This window comes from Schistocerca americana, unplaced genomic scaffold (assembly GCF_021461395.2).
Source record: "Schistocerca americana isolate TAMUIC-IGC-003095 unplaced genomic scaffold, iqSchAmer2.1 HiC_scaffold_679, whole genome shotgun sequence".
Taxonomy (NCBI): Eukaryota; Metazoa; Arthropoda; class Insecta; order Orthoptera; family Acrididae; genus Schistocerca; species Schistocerca americana.
In genome coordinates, this window is record NW_025726433.1 from 40,001 (window position 1) to 47,500 (window position 7,500).

A 7,500-nucleotide genomic window follows, 5' to 3' on the forward strand; every position below is an offset into this window, starting at 1 on the left:
ATCCCACAGCGCCAGTTCTGCTTACCAAAAGTGGCCCACTTGGCACTCCGATCCGAGTCGTTTGCTCGCGGCTTCAGCATATCAAGCAAGCCGGAGATCTCACCCATTTAAAGTTTGAGAATAGGTTGAGGTCGTTTCGGCCCCAAGGCCTCTAATCATTCGCTTTACCGGATGAGACTCGTACGAGCACCAGCTATCCTGAGGGAAACTTCGGAGGGAACCAGCTACTAGATGGTTCGATTAGTCTTTCGCCCCTATACCCAGCTCCGACGATCGATTTGCACGTCAGAATCGCTACGGACCTCCATCAGGGTTTCCCCTGACTTCGTCCTGGCCAGGCATAGTTCACCATCTTTCGGGTCCCAACGTGTACGCTCTAGGTGCGCCTCACCTCGCAATGAGGACGAGACGCCCCGGGAGTGCGGAGGCCGCCGCCCCGTGAAGGGCGGGGAAGCCCCATCCTCCCTCGGCCCGCGCAAGGCGAGACCTTCACTTTCATTACGCCTTTAGGTTTCGTACAGCCCAATGACTCGCGCACATGTTAGACTCCTTGGTCCGTGTTTCAAGACGGGTCGTGAAATTGTCCAAAGCTGAAGCGCCGCTGACGGGAGCGATTATTCCGCCCGAGAGCATCCCGAGCCAACAGCGGCGCGGGTCCGGGGCCGGGCCAGGTAGGTCCGTCATCCGGGAAGAACCGCGCGCGCTTGCCGGGAGCCCGAGCGCCCAAAGGGGCGAATCGACTCCTCCAGATATACCGCCGGGCAGCCAGCCAGGACACCGGGGCTCTGCCCAACAGACGCGAACCGAGGCCCGCGGAAGGACAGGCTGCGCACCCGGGCCGTAGGCCGGCACCCAGCGGGTCGCGACGTCCTACTAGGGGAGAAGTGCGGCCCACCGCACACCGGAACGGCCCCACCCCGCGGCGAGTGGAAAGGCAACCGGACACGACCCCGCCGCGGATTGCTCCGCGCGGGCGGCCGGCCCCATCTGCCGAGGGCGGAGGCCAGTGGCCGGATGGGCGTGAATCTCACCCGTTCGACCTTTCGGACTTCTCACGTTTACCCCAGAACGGTTTCACGTACTTTTGAACTCTCTCTTCAAAGTTCTTTTCAACTTTCCCTCACGGTACTTGTTCGCTATCGGTCTCGTGGTCATATTTAGTCTCAGATGGAGTTTACCACCCACTTGGAGCTGCACTCTCAAGCAACCCGACTCGAAGGAGAGGTCCCGCCGACGCTCGCACCGGCCGCTACGGGCCTGGCACCCTCTACGGGCCGTGGCCTCATTCAAGTTGGACTTGGGCTCGGCGCGAGGCGTCGGGGTAGTGGACCCTCCCAAACACCACATGCCACGACAGGCGGCAGCCTGCGGGGTTCGGTGCTGGACTCTTCCCTGTTCGCTCGCCGCTACTGGGGGAATCCTTGTTAGTTTCTTTTCCTCCGCTTAGTAATATGCTTAAATTCAGCGGGTAGTCTCGCCTGCTCTGAGGTCGTTGTACGAGGTGTCGCACGCCACACCGCCAGCCGGCTGTGCACGCTACCGAGTAAGTACCGGTATGCGAACCGCCAGGCGACGGGCGCGCATCGCACGTTTAAGGAGGCGCGGCCGGCCCCACAGGCGGCCGCGACGCTCCCAGGTCTGCGAAGCGGGGCAAACGCCGCGCGCTTCAGTATACGTAGCCGACCCTCAGCCAGACGTGGCCCGGGAACGGAATCCATGGACCGCAATGTGCGTTCGAAACGTCGATGTTCATGTGTCCTGCAGTTCACATGTCGACGCGCAATTTGCTGCGTTCTTCATCGACCCACGAGCCGAGTGATCCACCGTCCTGGGTGATCTTTTCTTAGTTTCCACTGTCTCTTTCAAGACAGTTGCATAGGCGGGACGTAGGCGTGTGGCGGCCCCTGTTCAAGCGTTCTGTGTCCAACAGCCTCACGGCCGATGGGCGTCGTACGGCTCCACACCGGAGCGGACAGGCAGTCGGGCGAACGTCATTCAAAACCGGCGCCAGGCGCCAGGTGCCGCAGGCCAGCCGCTCCAGCGCTTCAGCGCTCGTACCACACAACATTGGCGTTAGTTTTGAGAAGCACGCGTGGTTCCGCACGCGGCGCACGGCTACTGCGAGCCGTACAGGTAGCGTGTTGCGCGACACGACACGCACATCGAAAGACATGCAGTCTAGTCGGTAATGATCCTTCCGCAGGTTCACCTACGGAAACCTTGTTACGACTTTTACTTCCTCTAAATGATCAAGTTTGGTCATCTTTCCGGTAGCATCGGCAACGACAGAGTCAATGCCGCGTACCAGTCCGAAGACCTCACTAAATCATTCAATCGGTAGTAGCGACGGGCGGTGTGTACAAAGGGCAGGGACGTAATCAACGCGAGCTTATGACTCGCGCTTACTGGGAATTCCTCGTTCATGGGGAACAATTGCAAGCCCCAATCCCTAGCACGAAGGAGGTTCAGCGGGTTACCCCGACCTTTCGGCCTAGGAAGACACGCTGATTCCTTCAGTGTAGCGCGCGTGCGGCCCAGAACATCTAAGGGCATCACAGACCTGTTATTGCTCAATCTCGTGCGGCTAGAAGCCGCCTGTCCCTCTAAGAAGAAAAGTAATCGCTGACAGCACGAAGGATGTCACGCGACTAGTTAGCAGGCTAGAGTCTCGTTCGTTATCGGAATTAACCAGACAAATCGCTCCACCAACTAAGAACGGCCATGCACCACCACCCACCGAATCAAGAAAGAGCTATCAATCTGTCAATCCTTCCGGTGTCCGGGCCTGGTGAGGTTTCCCGTGTTGAGTCAAATTAAGCCGCAGGCTCCACTCCTGGTGGTGCCCTTCCGTCAATTCCTTTAAGTTTCAGCTTTGCAACCATACTTCCCCCGGAACCCAAAAGCTTTGGTTTCCCGGAGGCTGCCCGCCGAGTCATCGGAGGAACTGCGGCGGATCGCTGGCTGGCATCGTTTATGGTTAGAACTAGGGCGGTATCTGATCGCCTTCGAACCTCTAACTTTCGTTCTTGATTAATGAAAACATACTTGGCAAATGCTTTCGCTTCTGTTCGTCTTGCGACGATCCAAGAATTTCACCTCTAACGTCGCAATACGAATGCCCCCGCCTGTCCCTATTAATCATTACCTCGGGTTCCGAAAACCAACAAAATAGAACCGAGGTCCTATTCCATTATTCCATGCACACAGTATTCAGGCGGGCTTGCCTGCTTTAAGCACTCTAATTTGTTCAAAGTAAACGTGCCGGCCCACCGAGACACTCACTCAAGAGCACCCTGGTAGGATTGCAACGGGGTCCGCCTCGGGACGCACGAGCACGCACGAGGCGCGTCGCACGCCTTCAGCTCGCCCCACCGGCAGGACGTCCCACGATACATGCCAGTTAAACACCGACGGGCGGTGAACCAACAGCGTGGGACACAAATCCAACTACGAGCTTTTTAACCGCAACAACTTTAATATACGCTATTGGAGCTGGAATTACCGCGGCTGCTGGCACCAGACTTGCCCTCCAATAGATACTCGTTAAAGGATTTAAAGTGTACTCATTCCGATTACGGGGCCTCGGATGAGTCCCGTATCGTTATTTTTCGTCACTACCTCCCCGTGCCGGGAGTGGGTAATTTGCGCGCCTGCTGCCTTCCTTGGATGTGGTAGCCGTTTCTCAGGCTCCCTCTCCGGAATCGAACCCTGATTCCCCGTTACCCGTTACAACCATGGTAGGCGCAGAACCTACCATCGACAGTTGATAAGGCAGACATTTGAAAGATGCGTCGCCGGTACGAGGACCGTGCGATCAGCCCAAAGTTATTCAGAGTCACCAAGGCAAACGGACCGGACGAGCCGACCGATTGGTTTTGATCTAATAAAAGCGTCCCTTCCATCTCTGGTCGGGACTCTGTTTGCATGTATTAGCTCTAGAATTACCACAGTTATCCAAGTAACGTGGGTACGATCTAAGGAACCATAACTGATTTAATGAGCCATTCGCGGTTTCACCTTAATGCGGCTTGTACTGAGACATGCATGGCTTAATCTTTGAGACAAGCATATGACTACTGGCAGGATCAACCAGGGAGCTGCGTCAACTAGAGCTGAGCAGCCGGCCGCCCGGGAGTGTGTCCCGGGGGCCCGCGCGAACACGCAAGCGTCCGCTCAATTATTCTGCAAACAGGAGGAGGCTGAGCTCCCCTGCACAATACACCTCGAAACCCTCTCAGGTCCCGGCGGCGCGCAGCGCCGTCCTAAGTACTTGGTCGGGTTCGAGAGAGGCGCAATCGCCCGGAGTTTGGCGAGTAGACGCTTTAGGTGCGACCACCCGTGCTCCCAACTGAGCTTGCCGCTGCCGACAGAGGCCCGGGAGCGTGCTGTCGTGGCATTGCCGGCGGGAGACAACACGCGCCACCTACGGTGGCCGGCAGCTCCAACGCCAGCGCCACAGAAGGACAAAAGCCCCACTTGGGTGCCGAAGCGAACGCGCCAACACGTCCGCACAGCTGCGATACAAACCACCTGCGAGAACCGCAGAGGCGACCGAGCAGCAGACGGCGTCGCGGCGCCGAGCGCCGGGCGGCGGCGCATCCTCAGCGCACACAGTCCTCAATCGGACCAGCACACTGCAGATGTCCACCGCGCTTCGCACCGGGCCCGCGAGGACCTACTTTGGCCGCACGGCGCCGCGTGCAGGGTGCGCCGGCGCGCAGCTGCGCCGCCTGCCGCCTCCGTCGGCCGGCGCGCCTGCCACTGGCCGCCCCCACCAGCCGGCTGTAGCGCGTGCGCCCACGCACCGCGCGGCCAGCACGCCGGGAGGCCCCCCCTCACCGGCCGGGGACGGTCCCACCCAGCCACCGCCGCGTATCGCTTCACACCCACATGCCATTCACGTTCGTGGGCATGGTGGGTATCGCTGAAACAACCGGTTGGTAGCTCAACCGATCGTCGCCATCACTGATTCACCTCTAGCGAGAACAACCGCACCACAACGGTTTACCAGTTGTTCATTTGCGTAACGTCACCAGCAAACGTAGACGTCCATCGCCATTTGCAAATTCAACGATTGTTGCATGCCTGTGTCAGGTGTCACGACACACTATGTCTGCCCACATACACGCAACAACATGTGCACGCTTCGCGAACACGTGGAAGGTGGCCCCCGTACGTATGCGATGTCCATTGCGCGAACGACTGTCAACCGGCCTCTGTCGCATGTCGCAGATGTGGAACGCAGTGCACCATGCTATCACGGTGAGTGAGAAGAGACGACTACGTCTGACAACACGCGCCACTACATCAACAGACGGCTCATGCTGATCGCCATCCACGGCATACCATACTGCAATCCAGCTCTTATAGGGAGACGACACGTAGCTGAGTGCACAATATTTGGACCGTATGGTTCGCCGTTGTTGGCGCAGTCGTGGTACGGTCACACATGTACCACGATGTATCATTCAGTACATGAGGACCAATGTGCAGTACAGTGTGTGATTTGGACGTACAACATCAGCGGACAGTTGACACAAGCCGTACCACAACGTAGGCTGTGCTTCGCCATGCGAATGCCAATGAACAACTGCGAAGGGCATTGAGCATGTACGTCCTGCTGCCATCCGCATTACAGTGTATAGCTGCAAGGTGTTTAACATGAAGCGATACTCTGGGGACCGGGCAGTGCGGGTAGCAAACTATATTGCGGGGGTTGCAGTTAGGCAACACTACACTAATTTAACGCGTCGTATGACAATTACAGAGCAGGTTAAGGCCCAACGTGTGTTGGGTTAAGGCCCAACGTGTGTTGGGTTAAGGCCCAACGTGTGTTGGGTTAAGGCCCAACGTGTGTTGGGTTAAGGCCCAACGTGTGTTGGGTTAAGGCCCAACGTGTGTTGGGTTAAGGCCCAACGTGTGTTGGGTTAAGGCCCAACGTGTGTTGGGTTAAGGCCCAACGTGTGTTGGGTTAAGGCCCAACGTGTGTTGGGTTAAGGCCCAACGTGTGTTGGGTTAAGGCCCAACGTGTGTTGGGTTAAGGCCCAACGTGTGTTGGGTTAAGGCCCAACGTGTGTTGGGTTAAGGCCCAACGTGTGTTGGGTTAAGGCCCAACGTGTGTTGGGTTAAGGCCCAACGTGTGTTGGGTTAAGGCCCAACGTGTGTTGGGTTAAGGCCCAACGTGTGTTGGGTTAAGGCCCAACGTGTGTTGGGTTAAGGCCCAACGTGTGTTGGGTTAAGGCCCAACGTGTGTTGGGTTAAGGCCCAACGCGGGTTAGGTTAAGGCGCAACGCGGGTTAGGTTAAGGCGCAACGCGGGTTAGGTTAAGGCGCAACGCGGGTTAGGTTAAGGCGCAACGCGGGTTAGGTTAAGGCGCAACGCGGGTTAGGTTAAGGCGCAACGCGGGTTAGGTTAAGGCGCAACGCGGGTTAGGTTAAGGCGCAACGCGGGTTACGTTAAGGCGCAACGCGGGTTACGTTAAGGCGCAACGCGGGTTACGTTAAGGCGCAACGCGGGTTACGTTAAGGCGCAACGCGGGTTACGTTAAGGCGCAATATAGGTTAGGTTAAGGCGCAATATAGGTTAGGTTAAGGCGCAATATAGGTTAGGTTAAGGCGCAATACGGGTTAGGTTAAGGCGCAATACGGGTTAGGTTAAGGCGCAATACGGGTTAGGTTAAGGCGCAATACGGGTTAGGTTAAGGCACAATACGGGTTAGGTTAAGGCACAATACGGGTTAGGTTAAGGCACAATACGGGTTAGGTTAAGGCACAATACGGGTTAGGTTAAGGCACAATACGGGTTAGGTTAAGGCACAATACGGGTTAGGTTAAGGCACAATACGGGTTAGGTTAAGGCACAATACGGGTTAGGTTAAGGCACAATACGGGTTAGGTTAAGGCACAATACGGGTTAGGTTAAGGCACAATACGGGTTAGGTTAAGGCACAATACGGGTTAGGTTAAGGTACAATACGGGTTAGGTTAAGGTACAATACGGGTTAGGTTAAGGTACAATACGGGTTAGGTTAAGGTACAATACGGGTTAGGTTAAGGTACAATACGGGTTAGGTTAAGGTACAATACGGGTTAGGTTAAGGTACAATACGGGTTAGGTTAAGGTACAATACGGGTTAGGTTAAGGTACAATACGGGTTAGGTTAAGGTACAATACGGGTTAGGTTAAGGTACACATTGTTGTAAGGAAAGGTGTTTTGGGGGGGGGGGGGGGGGGCCGGTTTGTTGATTGTGATTATCGTAAGTAAATGACTGCGGCATCATCTGATTTGCCACGTCAGGGTGCACCTTTGGCTCATAACAGGCGGCGCTCTGATTCCATGCTTGTGGCAGACCTGTGTCTTTCATTCCTGCCATTGTTTGTGTGGTGTGACAGGAGGCAGTATTGTGATGTTGGGTGCACCCCTGTGTAGGACATGTGTGGGTGTTGGTGGCTTAGCTGAGCAATGGTGGTTGTCGGAAGGGTGAGATATTCTGTTTTGTG

The 7,500-nt window shown here is 56.3% G+C and overlaps 3 non-coding genes across 3 annotated transcripts in view; all 3 read right to left on the reverse strand.

The window, feature by feature from the left end:
• The window catches only part of LOC124589035, a 4,222-nt gene extending 2,730 nt beyond the window's left edge, over nucleotides 1–1,492 (reverse strand). Inside the window, exon 1 of the ribosomal RNA XR_006975940.1 lies at nucleotides 1–1,492. This exon is cut by the window's left edge and continues 2,730 nt beyond it. This is a non-coding gene — a ribosomal RNA (large subunit ribosomal RNA).
• Nucleotides 1,493–1,680: 188 nt separating this feature from the next.
• Nucleotides 1,681–1,835, reverse strand: LOC124589040. The gene has a single exon (XR_006975944.1). It is a non-coding gene; the product is annotated as a 5.8S ribosomal RNA (ribosomal RNA).
• A 351-nt stretch (nucleotides 1,836–2,186) lies between these two features.
• On the reverse strand, nucleotides 2,187–4,096 carry LOC124589027. The gene has a single exon (XR_006975933.1). It is a non-coding gene; the product is annotated as a small subunit ribosomal RNA (ribosomal RNA).
• Nucleotides 4,097–7,500: the final 3,404 nt, after the last annotated feature.